The sequence below is a fragment of the Talpa occidentalis genome, unplaced genomic scaffold, assembly GCF_014898055.3.
Source record: "Talpa occidentalis isolate TD23 unplaced genomic scaffold, MPIMG_talOcc4v2.1, whole genome shotgun sequence".
Classification (NCBI taxonomy): Eukaryota; Metazoa; Chordata; class Mammalia; order Eulipotyphla; family Talpidae; genus Talpa; species Talpa occidentalis.
This window is the reverse complement of record NW_026555331.1, coordinates 133,313,586-133,337,107: the sequence shown is the minus strand read 5'-3', so window position 1 is coordinate 133,337,107 and position 23,522 is coordinate 133,313,586. Positions and strand designations below refer to the sequence as shown.

The window sequence follows — 23,522 nt, the reverse complement described above, 5'->3', positions numbered from 1 at the left end:
CAGCTATCTTACCATTGAGGGTTTCACCCCTAACTGGGATTTGCTGTTGGGATCTTCTGCTTTGCCTTCCTCATGGCCTTGGAAGTTCTCAGCTCCATGTCATTCTCTACTTAAAGATCAGAAGGATCCAGTCTTTAGTAGATGTTTCAATGTTCTAGTTTCTTCACTTGTGTCACCTTTCCTCACCATGATATCCTGAATCAGTAGATCAGACTATCAATTATATGGATATTTCATAGGAAAAAGGCTAAGGTCAACTATTTGAAGACCAAAGGAACTGCAGATATTTACTAGACAAAGACATACCAGAAGTCAAAGAAGACTGACTTCACAGCCAACAGCACAGAGTGGTAGCCCAGAGGGACTCTGTCTGCCACAGTTCAAGTCCTCAGACTTGCACTCATTAGTGAGACTTAGGTGAAGTCACTGAATCTCTTGAATGCTTAGTGCTGTTGTCTATTCAGTAAGAATACCACCTAATTCTTGGGATACCATCAGGATGAGAGGCAATACTTTAAGTACGTGCTTGCTAATTACATTGATGGTAGCCATAGTATTTATATAGGTATAATTACATATTATACTTATAAATATTATAGCTAATATAAATAGTATATAACAATGATAAATGTGTAGTGATTTGCACATAAACATGTTATGAATATTATGCTTTACATGTTATGCTTTATATAATGAATGTTTTTAATTAAAAATATTTTTTTAATTGAGATAACATTGGTTTGCAACACTGCATGTGATTTAGAGGTATAGGATCCCCCCTTCAGGTGTTACCACACCCCACACCCACCACCAAAACACCTGTGCCACCAGGGAAGCCCCTTCTGATTTATTTTGTTTAGTATAATCCTTTCCAGTCCTGGCCATGTTGTTGCAAATGGCAAGATTTCATGTTTGTTTAAAAATAAATGAGCAGTATTCCGTTATGTCTATATACCACATCTTCATTATCCATGCCTCTGTCCTTGGCATGTAGGTTGTTTTCCTATTGGCTATTGTGAACAGTGCTACAATGAACAGAGGAGTTCACATATCCTTTCATGTTGGTGTTTTTGTTTTCTGTGGAGATGGCAGTTGAATTTTCTTCAAGTCCACTTTTACCTAATAGCGATCATCTTTATCCAATCAGTTGTCTACTTGATTGTGAGAAGAATGCTCTCAGAAAAACTGATGTCTTGCTGACAGTGAGACTGGTCACTGACCAGTCTTTATCCTTTGTCTAGTTTCTGTTTCAATAATACCCATTTCATTTGTCATTCCAATATCTGGACCGGATAGGACAGAAAATTACCTGTATTAGAAAATGCTGGAAGTCACTTTGGGTTGTGGATTTCCAGCTGCCATTTGAATAAATAATGCTTTTTTTTTCCCAATAAAAAGCTTGTACTATTTAAAGGTCACATTGTGGTGACTCAATTTAGTCTTTATTATGACTAGCATTCAGAGATGGAATTAGCCGTGAGATTTGGGTAAGAAAGATTCACAATTCTGATTTTCATCTGTGCTCCTTGGCAACACTTCCTGAGAACAGTGTGAACGAAATTCCAAGACTAAATAGCCAATAGCATAATATACTTTCCAGCATGCTGAGAAAGAGAGAGTGAAAAAATTAAAGCTCCATTGGCTTCTTATGAAAGATTTCATAAACTATTTTCTACTACAAAAATGAGGTTGAAAATATCTCACATAACTTTTTTTTTTTATATTTGAACTGGGTTTAGAACTATGAAAAAAAACAAAATTATAGGAAATGAACATACAAAATAATTATATATGATGAATGTAAATTTTATTTTATTTTTTTAAAGATTAATTGATTTATGCATACAAGAGCTGGGGTACAAGCCAGAGGTGTGTGTGGGGGCGGGGCGGAGGCGGTAAGATGATTCACCAGAAACAGAGTGGGGATCAGACCAGGTGGACTGACTGAAATATACTTGCTGACGGGAGCAGCAGGGGAGACAGGAGAGGTCTGGTGCGCCCTGTGGGTTAGCTCCCTGGCTGGGGATCCAACTCGTGCTGCAGTGGCTGGTGATAGCTTCAGTGCTGAGACTTAATGTCTTGCTTGAGTGGGGAGGCCCCTTAATACACGTTTTAATTGTTGCTATGTGTTGAATACTTACCATGTGCCAGACACTGTAATGCCTTCCAGCAAATAGAAATTCCATGTGCTATAGGAGTTAATTCATTTAATTCTCAAGAGCCCTAATATCTTAGCTACTATAAAACCATTTTACAGATGAGAAACTGGGGCTTTTATTGGTTAAGGAACTTGCCCAGCACAGGAATCAGAGCTCAGTTTCATTGATTTCATTGTTTATTTATTGTTTCATTTTTTCTGTACAGATACTGTTATTTTTACTTCTCACAATAAACACACTTAAAAAAAATTTTTGTTCATTACACATACACATATATTTATGTCTTAACTTTTTCTTTTAGAATAATTATAACATACTAGCACCCTCCAGAGAAATATATATGATTTATTATTATAAGGATTTGGTTTATGTAATTATAGAGGCTGAGAAGTCCCATAAGAATCTGCTGTCTGTATGTTGGAGACCCAGGAAAGCCTTCGGTAGTATCTGACCCTGGGGGTCAACAGTGTCAGTCCTAATGGGACAACTCTGATGCCCGGGCTCAAGCCATCAGGCAGAGAGTGCCTGAATTTCCCTTTCTTCTGCTTTTTGGTTCTATGCAGGCCCTTAAGGGATCAGACGATGCCCACCCAGGAGGCCAGTCTACTCTACTGAGTCCTCCTTCAAATGTTAATCCCATCCAGAAATACCTTACAGGCATCCCTAGAAGAAAAAAATTAATCTGAGCACTTTGCAGTCCAGTCAAATTGACATAGAAAATGAGCTTCATATACACAGGAAGGTCACACACACACACGCACACGCACACACACACACACTGGTGATAGGCACATAACTACGGCACACTGTCAAAACAAGCAAACTTGACATTGGTACAATCTGCATAATTTATTCTGATTCATCAGCTGTATAAAGACTCTTGGTTCACCCTAGTTGTTTATGGGTTTGTAATGTCTTCATCAAATGGAAATTCCAAATCATATCTAGTCAAAGATTTCAGTTTTCTCTTTTATGACTCTGATTTTCATGCCTTGCTTACAAAGACTTTCCTTGTTGCCAACCTGTAAAAATATCTTTTAATATCTCTTTTGGCATTTCATTTCTTTTAGAACTTACTTTTATATCTTAGTGTGAACAGAATCTAATGTAGTGTTTTCCCAAGTATATATAGCTGTTGTGCCAACACCATTTACTGAATAGTTGATTCTTTCCTACTGATAAGAATGCCATTTTTATCAAATATTTGTTTGTTTGCTTTGTATTATTTTGTTCTAGTTTACTTTTAGTCTCTGACTGCTGTAATATAGTATAACTTACATGTAATTTTCAGAAGTGTATAAATATTGCACTTTTAAAAAAAGATTTATTTTATGCATACACGAACTGGAATGTAGGCCAGAAGTGCAGGAGGGTGAGAGGATTCACAGAGACAGAGTGGGGAGCAGAACAGGTGGATCTACTGAAATACACCACTGAGGGAAGCAGAGGTGACATAGGCGAGGTCTGCTGTGCCATGTGGATTATTAGCTCCCTGGCCAGGGATCCAACTCTTGGCCCAGTGGTTGGCGATAGCTTGATAGCACTGAGACTTAACCACTGCGCCAACAGGGAGGCTCCAAATGTTGCACCTTTAATAAGAAAATAGCACAGGTGCCAGGCTGTGGTGCAGGAATGGCTTCTTTATTCTCTGACCAGGAGCCTGGGCAGGGCTCTAACCCAAATGCTTCTGGAGACCAAGGAGATATTACAAATAGGTGCTTAGCAGTGAGGCAATAAAGATCGTATATACCATAAAAAGGTGATTAAATGTCTCTCCAGAAAGCATTCCGTTTCAATTTCTTAGCAATACTTTCAGTCCAAACATCCTTGTAGAGGCATGTTTTGTTTATTTATTTGTTTGTTTGTTTGTTTTGTTTATACATGCACTGGGTAGTCAGAAGTGCGGGAGGGTGAGAAAATTCACCAGAGCCAGAGCGGGGAGCAGAGCAGGCAGAAGGACCAAAGTACACTGCTGAGGGGAGCAGCAGGCGGCAGGAGAGGTCTGCGTGCCATGTGGGACCCTCCTCCAGTGGCTGGGGAGCAGCCGGGGATCGAACCGGCACCACAGAGGCTGCGGGCAGCTTCGCAACCCAGTGCTCAACCGCTGCGCCACAGGGGAGGCCCCAAACATCCTTTTCTTCTAAATGTCCCCCTATGGTCTTGTGAAAAGAATTGGGTATTGGAATAAAACCTTGTCCAAACTTTACTATTTATTACCTGTGAGACTTTGAGCAAATTAAGATCAGTTTCCTCATTCAGAAAAAAGAAATAACGATTCTTAACTCCAGGACTGGACTGATTCTTGCATGAAGTCATATGTATAAGCATGTTAGGTACAGTGCCTTGTACTTGGCCTTTGTTCAATAGACATTAGTGGAATGTAACTGATTTATTTAGGGAGAGAAATATTCCTTTGTTCTGGATAAAAAAAAAGATGTATCTTTTGTGCTGGATAAAGACCCCTTTTAACCCATTACATTTAGGAAACTATAAAATTTGTAAATAAAATTTTATTTATGAGCTTTCTTGTATACCACTACTTGGGGCAGTATTGAGGGAACACAGACAATTATCAGATGTAAGGCTTGCTCTTGGTAAGTTTATAGTCTGAGGATTTCTGGCCTGAGCAACTACAAAGAAGGAATTGTCTCCCAAGACTCTTTCCTTTTGCCTTTTGTGCACAAACCTCTGCTGGTTTTCCTCTCTTCCTATGTACGGTTTTTCTCAGCAGTGTGTGAGATGACTGGTTAAGATTGTCCAATTAGGCATATATAAGTACAACTTCCTTACAGCTTTTTTGGAGATGCACTGGTCATATTACACTGTGAACGCATCTAGTGTACAACGTGATGATTTGAAACACATGTAAACTGGAAAATGATTCAATTATGATTTGGATTGAATGTGCAAATTACCACCAGAGGGAGAAAAGGGAAACTAGAATCAAGAACATCTTAAAGGTCTACCCCTTCAAAAGAAGTTCTGTTACATAGGGCAATAGAAAGGTGACTTCATAGACCACAGGAAGACAGAAAGCCCATGAAGACTTGAAGCAATTCTAATGAAAAATTAGAGCAGATTATCCCAGAAAGTAGGTGGTTATTATGGGCTTGAGATAGTGTCCAAGTGGAATTCATGTGACTGAAACATACTGGCACTACTTCTTGTGTCTTTGTACTGCAGTTTCTTAAAGTTTATTGTGACTTTTGAACAGTTTTCCTTTGGATTAATCTAATTCCAAGTTTAAACATTCATTGGTGTTGTTACATACAGTTTACTTTGAGTCAGTACTTTTGAATTGTAATGTTCACGTAACTTATACACTTGTTTTGTTTCTTCACTTACGAACATGTAGTGCAAGAATGTTGGTTTTTAGCACTGACTTGGGGATTAGGGTGTGATTTTACCACATTGAGGTATTTAGCTCTTGATTAACTCTGGTAACTTAAATGTTTACTTTGCTGAGTTGCACCAGTCTCAATTTCAGCCTTAAATCGACTTTAAAAGGTAAAGTTTGGTGCCATCCAGTGGCGAACTTGTGAATTGCTGCCTAAGTGAATTATAAGTGAAAGAATTTCAAATTGAAACCAGCTCATTTCTTATACCTGGCAATTCACAGGTACCAATAATTATTAAATTAAAATACCATAAATTTAGTATATTTTAATTGAAATATGAAATAATATAATCTATAAAAGCCCATGGAGTTAAGATGATGGAAAAAGATGTTTTAGAGTTGCTTTGTTTATGAAATGGGAATATTTTGTTTGTATGACGGTTGAGAACTAGAAATTTTATATTTTTTAAGATCTTAATTCCAAATAAATATCATACTTTGCATCAACTACATTAGACAAATAAGATATGTTATATCACGCTATGTTAAATACAATTTTTATGTATAAAAAATTAAATTTTTTTCAACTTACGAAGTCTTGCATATGTTGTTTTCAGGGAAAATACAGGGCCCATTTCTCTAAGTGACATAATTAAAAGTGAAAATATCCATTCTGTAGACTACTTTGCCAGCTAACAGTTTGGTCACCTGGGTTGAGTGACAACCACATGTATTTTTTTTAAAGCCTTTTTTTTTTTTAAGATTTATTTTATTTATTTATTTATTTATACAAGCACTGGGTACAGTCAGAAGCGCAGGAGGGTGAGAGAACTCACCAGAGCCAGAGCGGGGAGCAGAGCAGGCAGAAGGACCTAAGCACACTGCTGAGGGGAGCAGCGGGCAGCAGGAGAGGTCTGCATGCCATGTGGGACCCTCCTTTGGTGGCCAGGGAGCAGCCGGGGATCGAACCGGCACTACAGAGGCTGCGGGAAGCTTCATAACCCAGCGCTCAACTGCTGCACCACTGGGGAGGCCCTTAAAACCTTTTTTTAAACAAAAGCTATTCCTGGTCAGATCTTGTATTTTTTTTTTAAAGATTTATTTATGCATACAAGAGCTGAGGTACAACCAGAGATGCAAGGGGTGAGAGGATCCACCAGAGACAGAGTGGGGAGCAGAACAGGCAGACTGACTGAATATACTGCTGAGAGGAGCAGTGGGTGAGACAGGAGAGTCTGCCTTGCCATGTGGGTAGCTCCATGGCCGGCCAGGAATTGAACTCGTGCTGCAGAGACTGTGGATTGCTTCATAGTGCTGTGCTTAATCCCTTACGCCACCAGGGAGGCCCAGATCTTGTATTTGATGGGAGGTAGGTTTGGCTATTGAAAGAGATCCAGAGATAATAGTGGTTTAAACAAGATACGTAGTTCTCTCTCATGTTAAAGTCTGAGTAAGTGCTGTAGGACTGTAGAGTTGTGTATCTACAATCATCCTGGACCCCATGACTTCTACTGTGACCTTGGATGTGTCACTTCACTTTTGTGCACGATGACTGCCCCTTCCTCTGCTCATCAATTGCTCTCTATAGGAAGCTTTCGTACCATAAGCAGCAAAATGTCAGCAGAATTTTCAGAACTGATTATATGGTTCAGTCTTGCTCTACTCCATAAATGATGGAATGTTGGCCTCCTGATACAATATCTGATCAGAAATAATATCAATATACTCTTCTCTCAATGGAGCGTACACTATATTTATATCAGTATTAAGGAATTAACCCATTTCTTAAAGTATGTTTCTCACCTTGGCTACCTATTGTAATTACTTGGGAAGATTTAAAAATACTGATGCCTCATCCAGCAATCCAAGGTTCTCATTTAATCAGTCTAAGATGTAGTTAGACTCTCAACAAGTTGGGAGACCTCCCCAGATGATTCCAAGTGCAGCAAGATTGACAACCATTATCCTAGACCTCAGGGTACATTGGGACCACCTGAGGAGCTTTTAGGGGCAGGTTCTCACCTTCTTCCTCAGTCCTCTCTCCCCTCCTCCACCTCTCATTTCATTGTAATGCGATGAGGCTGGAGAAGAGCTCTGGCCTCTGTGCTTTTTATCCCTTCCCCAGCTGATTCTAATTTTAGCTGCAACTGGGAATCTTTGCTATAGATGGAAATGTTTCATTCGAGAGATTTTTTTCCCCTCTCTCTATTTAATTGATCCTTATTCTTGAATTTTTATAGTCATTCTGTTAGATTAAATAAGATGTTTCTGGTTTACAAATATTGCAACTATATTTTAAAGTTAATGTTCCTCATTTTTGCACACAACACTAATGATAAAGGACTGATCACAAAAATCTACAAAGAGCTGATGAGACTCAACAAAAACAAAGAAAATAATCCTGTCAAAAAATGGGCAGAAGAGCTAAAAAGAAACTTCTCTGAAGAGGAAATGCAAATGGCCAACAGGCATATGAAAAAATGTTCAACATCACTTGTCATCAGGGAAATGCAAATCAAAACTACCATGAGATACCATCTCACACCAGTGAGAATGGCACATATTAAAAAAACTAGCAACAACAAATGTTGGCGAGGATGTGGAGAAAAAGGAACTCTCCTGCACTGTTGGTGGGAGTGCAAACTGGTCCAACCACTATGGAGAGCTGTGTGGAGATTTCTTTACCTACTAAACATAGAGCTTCCATAGGATCCAGCAATTCCACTCCTAGGTATTTACCCAAAGGACACAGAAACATCAACTCCAAAGAGCACCTGCACCCCTATGTTTATAGCAGCACTGTTTACAATAGCTAAGCTTTGGAATCAACCCAAATGCCCCAAAATAGATGACTGGATCAAGAAGATGTGGTCCATATACACCATGGAATATTACTCAGCATTCAAAAAAGATAAATACTTGAAATTTGCAGCAACATGGATGGAGCTGGAAGGGATCATGCTCAGCGAAATAAGCCAGAAAGAAAAAGAAAAATATTGGATGGTCTCACTCATAGCAGGAATCTAGAAAACTTAAATAAGGGTGTAGGGTAAGGAAAAATGTCAGGCTTTTCTGCTCTCCCGCCATCAGGATAGATGATGGATCCTTGAGGTCCTGAATGCATGCCTGATGGCGGGCACCTGGAGTAGGGTATGGTCATAGGTAGATGGGATTCACCTGGGCTAAGACTGTGCTTTTAAGGGCGGTGTCACGGGGACGCCAGTAGAAGCTGAGAAGCAGGAGAAGCCAAAGAGAAGCTGAGAGAGAGAGAGAGATCGCCGGAGAGCCCAGATAGAGTGAAGACTTGCTGGGGGCTGGGAGGCCTGCCAGCCTCCCGGCCCCCCAGCACCCCTGTCTGCTTTGTACCGGGTAAATCCCAATAAAAGACCTGCAAAAACCACTGAGGACTCTGCCTCCTTCACCGGGTCTGCTGGATCAGAAAACCTGCACTGTGTTCATTCCTGCCCTCTACAAGGGACCAGGAAAAAGAATAACTATAAGAAAGAAAATATCAAAATCAACAAACAGCTATGAACCAGAGACACTCTATGGGAGATGGGGGTGGGGAAAGGAGGGCTTGGGGTCAAAATAAGGGGGTTGTAATTGTAAGGGGAATATAAAAATAAAATTTAAATAATAATAAAAAAGTTAATGTTCCTTATGTAATCAAAAATTAGATAAGAGAGAATTGTGCATAATTGACCTAACCAACTTGACGTCACCACGGTTCAATCCGCGTTACTGTGGCATTCATACACACCTCTTTAGACCACACTTAGTTTCAAAAGATGACAATAAGAACATTCTATTTCTACCAAACTTACTACAACTCTATCACATACTACTATCCTTTCTCCAGAAGAGGTTGCAAATTTGTTTTTGATCTCTAGGAATTTATTTCTTTTCCTAGTTGATATTCTGTCAACCTCAACATGAAGTTAATTACCATTAACACATCCTGAGTTGGATAATAATGGGTAAAAGAGTAAGTAAACAAAACTATTTGTATAAAAATAAGTGCAAATGCTCATAACTGTTATTTTTGCAATAAGTCACATGGTTGTGTTACAGGGCAACCCCGATGTAAAATGGGTTGCCTGACTGTAGGTCCTCACCCGTGCACTTAAAAGGGACTTATAATGAGATTCAACTGCAGGCACACACATAAAGGTTAATAAAGGGCTTATTTACAAAAGAAGGGGAAATGAAGAATAACTTAGGGAGAAAGAGAGGGAGATAAATTGGTAAATATGTCCTACCAGTTCCACTGAGCTGGAACCCCAATGGCATCCTGAATCGGAAAAAACTAAGCACCCCCAAGGCCCACATATCTAGTTACATACCAAGTCTGGCTGCTTAACTCCACCCTCAGTTCCCAGCAATCCTCCCTTTGGTGGTGATGACATTATGGGATTTGTAGTTCTTGGTGTCTTGGGTATCTTTGGTCTGGAGTTGGGATGGAGCCCATAGACCCCATTTGTGGAGTTTGTTCATGACATCCTTTCCTCCCAAAAGTTGTAGCATATTTATGATGACCCTCTTCCGTAGCCTGTCTATAATTCCTTTGCCCTGAGCAAGTACCTCAACTGTTATGAAAGAATTCCCTGTGGAGTTGATACTGACTTTCATTCCTGGGGCATCTCAAATCAGCAGATCTGCTTGAATTGGATTGTTATGGGTTTCCATGGGCTTTACAGACAGGACATCATAGTACTAAGCAGTATCCTAGAGCACCTCCTACTGCCAAAGAAATTTGTCCTTTCTCTCATCATGTACATACTGGCAGCCTCAATTTTCCCCTTTTCACTCAAGATCAAGCCACTCCTGGCAGTCCAATAATCCTCTCATCTGCCTGTTGATTCAGTGTCATGAAGTGCCAAAAGTGGCCAGGTGCCAGTCACAGCTCCCAGTACAAAGAATTCATTCTTAGGTCCCTTATTAGAGGCGCCACTTCCTTTCAAACTAAGACTAGGGAAGTTGACAGTCATTGGGCAAGAAAGGAGCCGTTCTTGTGGGAATTACACTGAGCTCACTGAAGCTCTGTGTTTACAGATCCCCTTAAATATATGCTTGTGCTTGATATGGGGGTCCTGTCAAAGCTTGACAAAGACACAGCTGGTAAACACCGGGAGCCTTGAACCCGCAAAATTGACAAAACTTAAGTTCCAGCTGCCAGAGTCAATTTCCTTGTAGCCAATAGGTATAGAGCTTCCTTCATTTTAATTCACAATAAAGTGTTTTCACAGAAATAAGGGAGGTTGTCCCTGAAGTATGTTGTGTGTAGAAGAAACATGATTGGTAAGAGAAAGGATGGAAGTTTTAAAATAAAATTGCTTTTATAAATCACTTCTATTAGAATATTATGAATTTCTACTGAAGTCATTTTATCAGCTATAGTGTTCAAAAGCAATAGCATGTTTTAATTGCTAATAAGAAGCTATATAACTGAAAAAAAGATCATCAAATCCAATCTAAATTCCTTTCCAAGAGAATCAATCAATCATGTTGCTAAGAAAATGGAATAGAAAAACTGTTCACCTTATAGTCATTATTGCATATTCATTGCTGAGACTTCTGGTTTGGTTGCCATTGTGGGATTTATCTTTGAAAATGTGAAAATCAAGGTAACAGTTGATTGTTAGACTTTTGTTGCTATGGAAGTGTTCATTATCTTGGAATACTTAATGCAAAGGAGACAAATAGAATTATTAAAGACATAAAAGAAACATGAACTTGTGAGCCTCTCCACTACAGGAAAGCAAGTCTTTTTCCTTACATTTCTCAATAGATGTCTAAAACCGATCTTTGAGAATATGGAGTGGTTGTTGGAGACATCCGTTAAGCAAAGGCTGGGGAGCTCAACCAGAACTGTACTTCCCAATAACGCTCACATGGGGCTACCCTCTTGTGAGAGGAGAGGCAGAAAAACAACATGGAGCAAAGTTTGGGAGTTTGACTCAGCAACGCTAATGTGAATAGTGCCTACTCCTCATATTTTCAGAACTCAAGGGAATGATCCAAGTCCCAGTTTTGGTCATTTTCTAGGGTATTTAAAAGAATCAAGGGGCATGAGACATTTTGCTAAGATCACACGAAGGACTGGTTGTTCTCATTAGTGACTGCAGTCAGGATCCAATTCACTCCTCTAACTGACCATGCTTTTGTTATCATCACATCGACTCCTGGTCATTGGCTCTCACTACCAATTTCACTCCAAATCTTAGGTCTTGCTTATGGAAAATGTATGGTTATATTAAATAGCACATCACACAATAGCAGCATAGAATTATAGTTATCTATCATTATGTATCCAAGAATAATAAGGGCCCATGTCTATGAGTAGCCAACTTATGAAAGAAATTTTGCTAGTTCCAAACCTTCACCAAGTTATTTGCCTCTGTTTAGTTTTTTGAAAGGATAAAGACTTTCCATATTGAAAAAGCAATCAAAGTTACTAGGGCTTTGAAACTAATCCTTTTTCAAAATCAATTTATTGGACTACATTTTCATGAAGATTCTTTTCAAGTGAATACCAGAGGCATGAATGATGCTTTTGAAACCCTGTGCATGGGGGTGAAGCACTTAATACATTTTTTTGGTAGATAGAACCTTGTCAGCGTGATGTTTTATAAGAGCCACAGGAATATTTATAAGTGGTGGTGCTCAATATATTTGGTCCTTGGCTTTCAAATGTGGTACAATGTTTGAAGGATTAATTTTTTATGCCTTTTGTTCAAACCACAAAACAGTCTCTGAGGCTGCTACCGCATGGGAGGGACAAACTTCGCTGTTTTTCACAGAGTGTCAGTGATTCTTTATGAGCACTTGCCACATCATGGAGTTTGTTAAGCTTTTGCCGTGGGTTCCCTAGAGCAGAGTTAACTTTTAAATATTAGACTTTGATCAAGTGACATGAATGTCTGCTTTGCGGATAAAACAATGTACAGGCACATATCTCTTGATATCCAAATTAAGATCTCTCAGTACATTCAGCTTTCAACCCCCTCTGACAATGTGGCAGCCCAACATCCCAGATTCTGCAGCATGGATGGAGAAAGCATTCATGGCTCTCTCACCATTTTGGAGAAGGTATTAAGCCTAGGTTAAGATTACCAAAAACAGTTGGGAAAAACCCAAATATCTGTTAGCTAGTGAATGGATAAACAAACTCTTGAATATCCACTCTGAGGCTACCACTCAATAATAGAAATCAAATGTGGATACTTTGTTGAATTACTTAGATGAATGTCAAAGACAGTAACTTGAGTAAAACAAGCTCATCTGGGACGTAGGGATGGGGAGAGAGCACAAAGGACTATGGGAATGGACGTGGGTGATTTGGTAGTGGGTGCAGTGTATTAACAGCACCTGAAGGGGAGCCCCTATACCTTAAGAACACATATAATGGTCAATATTAACTCAATTAAAAAAATGACATCAGCATGATTTCACTTATATGTTATTCTTTTTTTCAAAGATTATGCATACAAGAACTGGGGTACAGGCCAGAGATGCGGGGGATAAGAGGATTCACCAGAGACAGAGTGGGGAGCAGAACAGGCAGACTGACTGAAATACAGTGCTGAGGGGAGCAGCGAGTGAGACAGGAGAGGTCCGCTGCGCCATATGGGTAGCTCCCCGACTGGAGATAGCTTCACAGTGCTGTGCCTAACCCCTTGCGCCCAGGGAGGCCCTTCTTGAGAAGACAAAACTAAGGGACAGAGAAGAAATCACTCTCTTCCAGAGGATGAGCAGGATGTTACTACAATGGATGTTACTGTCTGAGGATACTTTGGGGGTGATATAACTGCCTTAGTTTGATTGTGGTGATGGTTACACAAAGTTACAAATATATTAAAATTTATAGGACAAATTAATGATTATGAAAGACTCTATTTTTGAATTTTTCTTCCCAATCAGCTGGAAGATCCATTGATATTACATTTCATTCACTGACAAACTTCTCAAAAGAATATTGTACACCAGAACATCTAAAATTAGTTTACTCGGAGAAATGGTTCCAAGGGGAATTAATAGTTATAATGGGGAAAAACTTTCTCAATGCTGTCAACATGTTTCTTTTTTTGTTATAACAAGATATTTCCTAGATTCTTTAATATTGTGAAGTTGAGAGAATAATTTACAACCAACAATACCCAAAGTTTTATTAACTAGAAGACCTATTGTTTGAGTGTTAATTGACATCTCCCTGAGACAGTTGTCTTAATCAGCTAGGTATTTTTTTTTTTAAGATTCATTTATTTTATGCATACAGGCCAAATGTGTGTGTGTGGGGGTAGTGGTGAGAGGATTCACCAGAGTCAGAGTGGGGAACAGAACAGGCAGACTGACTGAAATACACTGTTGAGCGGAGCAGCGGGGGAGTCAGGAGAGGTCTGCTGCGCCATGTGGGTAGCTCCCTGGTGGAGAATCTAACTCATGCTGCAGTGGCTGCAGACAGCCTCAGAGGTTGCGTCTTAACCCCTAGCACCACCAGGGAGGCCCTAATCAGCTAGGTTGTTATAAGTGAAATACCATTGGCTGGGTGACTAAACAGCAGAAATTTATTTCTCAGAGTTCTGGAATCTAGAAAGTCCAAGATCCTGATGCCAGCAGATTTGGTTCCTGATGAGATTCCATTTCCTTGGTTGTAGACAGCCTGCTTCTGGTTGTATATTCACAGGAGATTCCTTGGTGTGTGCTCCTGGAGAGAGAAAGAGATCTCTCTCTTTCTTCTTCTTCTAAGAGTGCTATCCCATGATGGGGGTTCCACTCTCATGAGCTAATTTAACTCTCATGACCTAATTAAACCTAATTATGGCAAAATTCAGTAACTCACCCATGTGTCTTCAAATACCATATTAAATAGTTTAACTATGACAGATGGACCCTTGGGGAGGATGTGGTGGGAGAAAAGAAAGTTCAGTTGGGGAGGTTCCTGGGGAAAGTAGAGTAGACAAAGGTATATAGATTAATTCCTGCCTTTTTCTTTGAAAAAAGGTCTTCCCGCTACATGCTTTCACTGAAATTTATGTGTAAATATCTTTTCTAAGAGTAACTTCTAATAATATAAATACATTCCTACTCATCCTTTGCCTGACTCTTGTCATAACATTTTACGTCCATACTTACTATAAATTTTAGATTACATTGTTATCATTTTACTTTGAAAAGTCAATAGTCTTTTAAAGAAAGTTAAAATTAGAAAAGGACATATTTACCCTCACATTTACCATTTTTAGATTTGTTTATTCTTTTATTTGGGGCTTCTTTTAACATTTTTCCTGGTGCAGGACTGCTGGTGGCAAATCCTTTTAGTTCTTGTTTGCCAAAAAATGCTTTTATGTCCCATTCATCTTTAAATGATTTTTGTTGGCAAGGGAGGGCTGGGTGTTATTCTATTCTGACAGTTTTGTTTTTGTTCCAGTAGTTTCATTTATATTCTTTGCAGTCACTAATGTACCTGTGTATTCCTTTCTCCAGGAGGTATATTCTTTTTGTTTACCCCTCCCCCATGATAATCCATATGGAAGATAAGATACTTAGTGTGGAAGCAACCCCGACTTAGAACAACCCCTTAGTCATATCTTCCAGGGCTTTGCAAATCACTGTGTGCAGTGAAGCCAAAATTATGGCTTCTTACCACCTCTCTATAGTCAGATGTATATCTAGAGCTCCTGAGCCAGTTGCAATCTTTCAGTCAAGGTCCCTTGTCTTGCTTAGTGTCAACATGACTTTTCACTCTTATCTCATTTCCAGGAGAACAGAATTAGAAGATTACAAATATCAAATTGGGGCCTCCCTGGTGGTGCAAGGGGTTAAGATGTAACCTATGAAGCTGCCCCCAGCCTCTGCAGCGCAAGTTCGATCCCCAGCTGGTGAGATACCCACATGGCGCAGCAGACCTTCCCTGTCTCGCCCACTGCCCCCCATCAGCAGTGTATTTCAGTCAGTTTGCCTGTTAGGCTCCCCACTCTGTCTCTGGTGAATCCTCTCACCCCCCTACCTCTGGCCTGTATCCCAGTTCTTTTTTTTTTTAAAGATTTATTTATTTATTTATACAAGCACTGGATACAGTCAGAGCGTGGGAGGGTGAGAGAATTCACCAGAGCCAGAGCAGGGAGCAGAACAGGCAGACTGACGAAATACACTGCTGAGGGGAGCAGCGGGTGGCAGGAGAGGTCTGCATGCCATGTGGGACCCTCGCCGGCAACCAGGGATCGAACTGGTGCTGCAGAGGCTGCGGGCAGCTTTGCAACCCAGCGCTCAACCACTGCACCACCAGGGGAGGCCCTGTAGCCCAGTTCTTATATGCGTAAATAAATAAATCATTAAAAAACAAAACAAAACAAATATCAAACTGTATTGCAAAATAGAAGAGGGTTTTTAAACCATTTATCACATCCATTTTCCCCTTGAACTGTCTTCTCTTGCAGTCCCCGGATTGCATTCATCTGATGCACGTTATTCACACTCCTTTGTGTCACCTTCCCCTTCCATATAGACTTTACAAGTCTGTCCTCAACTTTTTTTCCCCCTTCTTTCTTTGATCTCTCAGTATCCTCACTAATTCTCTTGGTTGGTATTGTACTTGGATCAAATACTAAATCCTTATCTACAGCCTCAGCTTTTCTAACTATTCTACTCTTGAATATCCAAGTTGTTACGTATAGTGTCCTTTCGATTTCTAGCTAGACCAACGCATCCCGCCTGTCTAATACAGTCCTCATCTCACCTACGCTGTTAGTCACTATCCTCCCATTCAGTTGTTTTAAATTCTGCCATTTCACTCTCCCCTACTTTCCAAGCATCTTCAAGGTTCTATTGATTCTACCTTTTATACTATTTTTCCTATCAATAGGGTCTGCCTTTTAATGTCTATGGTCTCTACTTCCTCTGACGTGCTCCAAGCCCATTCACACTGGTGACCATGAGAATTGGAAAAAAGTCTCTTCAATGAGATACTCTAGCCTAAGTTTGAAGCATGGGAAGAAAAGTGACATTTTGAGTGTGTTATCTCTTCCCTACAGAGACCTTGGTTGCTAAAGTTCCCAGCAGTGGCCCCAGAAGGCAGATCCTCAGAATGGATTCTAGGATGGCAATACTCACGTCTGAGTACATGAAAAATCTCTTTTGGGGGAAGAAATGGGATACAATATGTGTTGCAATGACATCACTTTACTCAAATTATTATTGAAGGTGGCATGCAATGAACTACAGGAAGAGAACAAAGTAGTGAGAGAGAAAATAGTTGCAGTTAGTTGCTGTGGTAACTGTGGGCAGAGTGTGGAAGAGACCTGGCATTTCTGGCTGCTCTGGAGAAAATACATAAATTCTAGAATTCCCAGCTCAGTATGCTAGTCAATGGAAAATTGCATAGCTTAATAAAGTTGGAAACATCAAGACTCAGATTTTGCAGGAGAGAAGGTCTGGATAACTCCACTAGCTAATGAATTCTCTTCAGTCAAGGTGTTGGTGGAGGGTAGAGAAATGAACGATACAAGGGGGTGGTGCTATGTGACGAGACTTTGTGTTTCTCGATGTTGGGGCCACAAGTTCTTCATCCAGTTAAAGGTCAAGAGTGTATGGATGGACCTAGAGCATGGTAGTCCTTATTGAAGATGTCAAAAATAGTGTGGTTAAACAAACCCATAAAACCTGACTATAGAATGGAGGACGCCAGAGGGTGAGAGTGAGGGTCTGGCAGCAAAAGGGGGAGGGACCCTAATGCCCTGTGGGGTAGGGTTATGGGTGCTTTGGTGGTGGGCGAGGAGTGGTAACATACACCTGAAGAATTGTAAACTCTTACCCATTAATCATAGTGTTGGAAATCAATAGGTCAATAAAAATCAATACAATTAAAAAAATATTGACTGTTCAACCAGGGCTTCTCAGAATACAATATTTGCTAGAACACCTATATTCAACCTCCTTCTTTTCTTTTCTTTTTTAAAAAAGATTTGTTTATTTATGCATACAAGAGCTGGGGTACAGGCCAGGGGTGCAGGGATGGGGGGGTGATGAGAGGATTCACCAGAGACAGTGGAGAACAGAACAGGTGGAGTGACTGAAATACACTGCTGAGGGGAGCAGCAGGCTAGCTAGACAGGAGAGGTCTGCTTTACCATGTGGGTCCCCTCCTTGGCCAGGGATCAAACTTGTGCAGCAGTGGCTGTGGTTAGCTTCATAGTGCTGCACCTTAACCGCTTGAGCCAGACCAGGGAGGCCCCCAACCGCCTTCTTTTCTATCAGCACATTTTATTCTTAGGAACTGGCTCACACGGATTGAACTCAAAAGAGCTTGACAAACTATCAGAGAACATAAACAAAACATAAAGAATCAGTTTGTCTTTAATTTGCAATAAAAAATACATGTCACTGCTTGATCAAGCATATTCTCCAGGGCAGGGAAATCTGTTACAGATGGGTGTAACCTTCTTTACAGAGGTAGATGAAACATAAAGTAAGTGTTCAGTTTTAAACCCTCCTTTACACGAACCCTTTGAATAGTGGGAGTGGCTGGGAGTTGTAGAATGTTCTAGGTCCAGGGGAGTCTAGAATTGCAACCAGAAAGTTTTTATTTTTTTGCTTAGTCTGCATTCTCCTTTTTTTTTTTTTTTTAAGATTTTATTTATTTATTTATACAAGCACTGGGTACAGTCAGAAGCATGGGAGGGTGAGAGAATTCACCAGAGCCAGAGCGGGGAGCAGAGCAGGCAGAAGGACCGAAGTACACTGCTGAGGGGAGCAGCAGGAGAGGTCTGCGGCCATGTGGGACCCTCACCTGGTGGCTGGGGATCGAACCGGCGCTGCAGAGGCTGAGGGCAGCTTTGCAACCCAGTGCTCTACCGCTGTACCACCAGGGAGGCCCCTCCTTTTTTTTTTTGAATATTTTTTATCAAGTTACTATTGGTTTATATTGCTGTTTCCATAATACAAGTGTAGGATCCCCCTTCAAGCATAGTTGCTGTAGTGCCCCCACTACCTAAGAACCCTTAGCCCAGTTGGCATGAGGGGTGTGAAGTGTTTTAACAGAAAGCCTTTCTCTGCACCCATTTTTTTTTTTGTAAATTGCTTAAGGAGATCTCAGAAGAATGAGCTGTGGATTTTCCAGCCCCTAATAATTCATTGCTAATTCTTTTCTTAGTATAAGTAAGATTTCTTGTACTTAATTTTGAATTTAGAGTTTTTCCATTTTTATTAAAAAGACCCCCAGACAGTAGTAGTTCAGTCTCTGCCCTCCACCCCCAGTTTGGATCTGTCCCTGTGCCTCTAATGTGAGGATCTGTGTGCTCAGCTGGCCTGGTGAGTGGATCCTTTTTCATGAGCAAGACTCTGTTACAAATTTTTAAGATTGCTTCTGTCACCATCTTATTGCTTCAGGCAGAAAATAAGCAATAAAGTTTGCACTATAATGTTTCCCACAGAGGTTTCCTTGAGAAGACAGCATGGTGGGCTGAAGGAGAGGTGGGGAATTGCTTAGTGCCTTCAGCCATTCATTTGCAAACATTTGTAAAATCTAATCACCCTACCCTCCATTTGGTAGTTGTTTACCTGTCCTTTTCTTTCTCTTTTTTTTTCTCACATCCTGAGGGTGAATGTGCTCAGTATACAATGTATAGTAATGCGGTTGTCAAGGAAGTATTCATCAATTCTCTGATAAGGCTTTTGCTGCCAGCGGGCCTAACAGGGGCCATCAGTTAAAAAATGTTTGTTTCCACCATTTCTTTTCATTAGTAAGCTATTTCATAGTAAGATATTTATTAGAGAGATATCCTTGATCAACAGGTCTGTAGAAATTGCAGGTATAAGGCCATTTCTCCAAAATTTGTGGGCATTTTTTAAAAACCTAAAACCAAACCAAAAGCAAGCCCTAGAAATCTGTGTGTGAATTAAAGCTATCATAGGAGCGTTATAGGGCAGCCTCGATACTGAACGGGTTGCTAGGCTGTGGGTCCTCACCCGCGTACTTAAAAGGGACTTATGAATACTCCACTACAGGCCCACACAAAAGGTTAATAAAAGATTTATTTACAAGGGAAAAGGAAATAAGGAAAATGTACAACTCAGGGAGAAAATAGGGAAATAAAGTCTTGAATGCGTCCTACCTGATCCGTCGACCTGGAAACCCAAAAAGCACTCTCAGAGCTGGCCCGACGCTGCGAGCTGGAGGAGAGTCAAAATGGGGGACCTCTCCAAAGCCCATGTGTCTGGCTTTATACCAACCTGGCTGCTTAACCCCACCCTCAGGTCCCAGCCACCTTCCCTTTGGTGGTGATGGGATTTGGAGTTCCCAGTGTCTTTGGCTTTGGCCTGGGGTGGGGGTGGAGTCCACAAAGCCTGTATGGAATTAGCTTTAGGACATCCTTTTCCCCCTAACAGGAGGAGGAGGGTGCCTTGGTGGGTGTATTGCGGTGACATACATCTGAAGAGGTGGGGACCTGTACCTCTGAATAATATGCAGTGTTTTAAACCAAAGTGACCGCAACACATTAAACACACACACACACACACACACACACACACACACACAAATAAAGACCATCACCAGCAAAATGATAAAAGCAAAATCAAGCAGTTGCAGTGTCTCTGATTCCAGAATGATTTCAGAACCCACAGGAAGCTGTAGCTCAACTTCAGTTTCTTTAGATATTTAGACCAAACAAGCCTTCAAAGCTTAATCTAGTGAAGTGATCTGGACTTTAAATTCCTGCTTTTGCGGTGGTTGTGTGTTTCGGTGGGGGGGAGAGTATGCCCTCCGGAATGATGGTTTCTTGGACTCCACCCCAACCTGGAGGCCACAGAGACCCCAGGCACGCGGGATTGCAAAGCCCATCAATGCCCTGACTCTGCTTTGACTCATGACGTCCTGAAGGGGGCGTTGCTGGGTAGTAAGAGTGGAATTAAGCCGTTACGCTTGGTATAAAAGCAGACAAATGTGCGCCTGCGTGCTCTTGGTTCATGCCTGCCTCCAGCGTGCTTGAGCGGTTCCAGCTCAGACAGCGTTACCGGTAGGATGCACTTGCCAGTTAATCGCTCTGTCTCTGTCTCTCTGCCTCTCCCTCTTTGGGTTACCCCTCTTTTCATTGCGTCCATGTAAATAAACCTTTCTTTTTCTTTTTCTTTTTTTTTAAAAGATGTATTTATTCATGCATACAAAAACTGGGGTGTAAGTCAGAGGTGCTGGGGATGAGAAGATTCACCAGAGAAACTGGGGAACAGAACAGGCATTCGACCGAAATGCACTGCTGAGGGGAGCAGCGGGCGAGACAGGAGAGGTCTGCCGCGCCATGTGGCTAGCTCCTGGGCTGGCCAGGATCACACCTGCGCTGCAGAGGCTGCAGACAGTTTTACAGCTCTCCGCTCAACCGCCTGTGCCACCAGGGGAGGCCCCACCTTTCTTGTGTGCCTGCAGTTGGGTCATGTTCTAAGGTTTTTTTAAGCTCTGGGAATGAGGATTCACACTCAGGCTATCCCGTTTCCTTTTGGGGTTGCCCTGTAACATTTCCACTTTGTTTTGTGTTCAGATCATGATGCATGAACCATTATCCTAACCATAGTGGGTAAACTAGGTCTTTGGTGATTTAAAGATTTATTAGTTTCCTATAGCTGATGTAACAAAGTCCCGCAAGTGGATGGTTCAGAATAATAGAGCAAAGACAGCTGTCAAGGTGTTGGCAGGGCAGTGCTCCCTCTGTAGGCCCTGGGGAGCACACTCTCCTACTTCTTCCAGCTCCTGGTGTTCCTTCACTGGAGGCAGCACAGCTCCAATATCTGCTTCACATGGCTGTTTCTAGGCCTCTGCATGTCAGTTTCAGTCTCTTCCAAGGACATTTTAAATGAATCTAGAGCCCACCTTATTACAGTATGATCTCATCTTGATTCTTACCTTAATTAGACATGCAAGGACCATGTTTTCAAATAGGATCACATCCTGAGGTTCTGGGTAGACAGATATTTTGAGGGGATATGATAAACTCACTATAAAGGTCACTGAATTCCATTAGTTGCTCTGGACACAGTCTCCTTGCTGTGGGGGAGCTGGTATCTCACTGTCCTTGGCGAGGCAGACAGCGTGGTCTTGCTTCTCAGATCCAGAAAGCTGAGAAGCAGCTGAGGGCACAGCAGGTAAGGCCTCTGTGCCAGAGAGAGGTAAAAGAAGCAGTTTGGGGGGATTTTCTAGCTGTGGATGATTTCTTTTTTTTAAATATAAATTTTATTTTTATATTCCCCATACAATTACAACCCCCTTATTTTGACCCCAAGCCTTCCTTTCCCCGCCCACATCCCCCATAGAGTGTCTCTGGTTCATAGTTGTTTGTTGATTTTGATATTTTCTTTCTTATCGTTATTCTTTTTCCTGGTCCCTTATTTAAGTTTTCTAGATTCCTGCTATGAGTGAGACCATCTGGTATTTTTCTTTTTCTTTCTGGCTTATTTCGCTGAGTATGATCCCTTCCAGCGCCATCCATGTTGCTGCAAATTGCATGTGTTTATCTTTTTTGAATGCTGAGTAATATTCCATGGTGTATATGTACCACATCTTCTTGATCCAGTCATCTATTTTTGGGCATTTGGGTTGTTTCCAAAGCTTAGCTATTGTAAACAGTGCTGCTGTAAACATAGGGGTGCAGGTGCTCTTTGGAATTGATGTTTCTGTGTCCTTTGGGTAAATACCTAGGAGTGGAATTGCTGGATCATATGGAAGCTCTATGTTTAGTAGGTCAAGATGTGGACGATTTCTTAAACTTAAACCCCTTCTTAAAATTCAACAGCGGTCCAGGTTTCCCCATCATCTGAAGAGAACATCCTTATGAAAACTTTTGAAAGACAAAATGCTATAAAATGAAGCAGCAATGACCTTTAATCTATATGGAAAAATTCTTTAGTGTTCTAATTCTCAAAAAATCATTTACCTACCATACCACATAGCACACTGTCATGATGAAAGCAGGAAAGATAGCTGCGAGCTCTGCCAGGCCACTTATCTGGGTGGGGCTGGCACTAAAGCAACAAAGCAAACACTGAATGTTCTTTTCCCTTTTGTCATAAGAGCAGAAATCCCCTTTGGGTTTCTTGCAGTTAATGAAAACAGGTACTAAAGTTAAGTCTTCTGTAAAAGCAAAGTGAGAGAAGGTGAAGTTTCCAAAAAGCAGGGGACACCTGTATTCTAAGCCATAAGTGTTTGCACAAAACCTTTGATTTCTTTGCCCTTTTTCAAACACTTTTCAGCTCCCTCTGGCAGCTCATTCTGTTTTCCTAACACTGGCCTTGCGCATGGTGAGTAAACTTGCCGCAATCCTTCAACTGGCAGCCTCTTGCCAACCTTCACTTCATTTTTTAAAATTTCTATATGCTTTTCTCTCCTCTGTCCTTCATTTCACTCTTTCTTAGTTTCCCTGTTTTATCCATAATGCAAATCTATTTCTTTCACATCACTGCCTGGATTCCTTTAGATCCCAGGACTGACTGTAGATAGCGGCAGATTCCAAAAACACAGCACAAATCTCCTCCCAGTTCATCCATTGGTGTGGTGTTTGTCTTGACACATCTTCAGCATTTTAGGCAGTTCAGGGCAGGGGGAGGGTTTATCTTAACTGTTTACAAAATAGCTAACAGACATTTAGAATTAACCTTTGTGTGTAGACCCAGAATACTCTATTTAGTAAATTCTTGTCTTTTAGGTCTTTGTCTTTCTTCTGTTTCAGGAGCTTGGGGATGCCCAATGGTAGGTAGCCAAGATAGAGAGGAAGACCTGTGTGTCATGGCGGTGTCAACATTCCACCTTCCAATGGAACATTCTCCATCGATGTGCCTTTTTTGTTCCTTTCAAATTCGATTGCATTTGTTTCCAAGGAGCTACCCAGATGGCAATTATCATGACAGTCACCTTAATGTTGACGTATTTTCTCTATTTTCTGCTTCTGGCTGTGACCTTGCCCGTGCTGACATTATTTTTCCTAGCAGCTACTTCACATGCTGCAGAAAACAATTTTTGTATTTTTTTCTTTTGTATCTCCATAGTG

The 23,522-nt window shown here is 41.0% G+C and overlaps 1 protein-coding gene across 2 annotated transcripts in view; it reads left to right on the top strand.

The window, feature by feature from the left end:
* The window catches only part of AASS (aminoadipate-semialdehyde synthase), a 105,184-nt gene that overhangs the window by 26,847 nt on the left and 54,815 nt on the right, over positions 1-23,522 (top strand). Inside the window, exon 1 of one of the 2 annotated variants that reach the window (XM_037512327.2) lies at positions 20,436-20,507. The exons of the other annotated variant lie outside the window; for it this stretch is intronic. The gene's annotated coding sequence lies outside the window, so the exon portion shown is untranslated. Of the gene's footprint in view, positions 1-20,435; positions 20,508-23,522 lie in introns of those variants that run through there. 2 annotated transcript variants of the gene reach the window in all.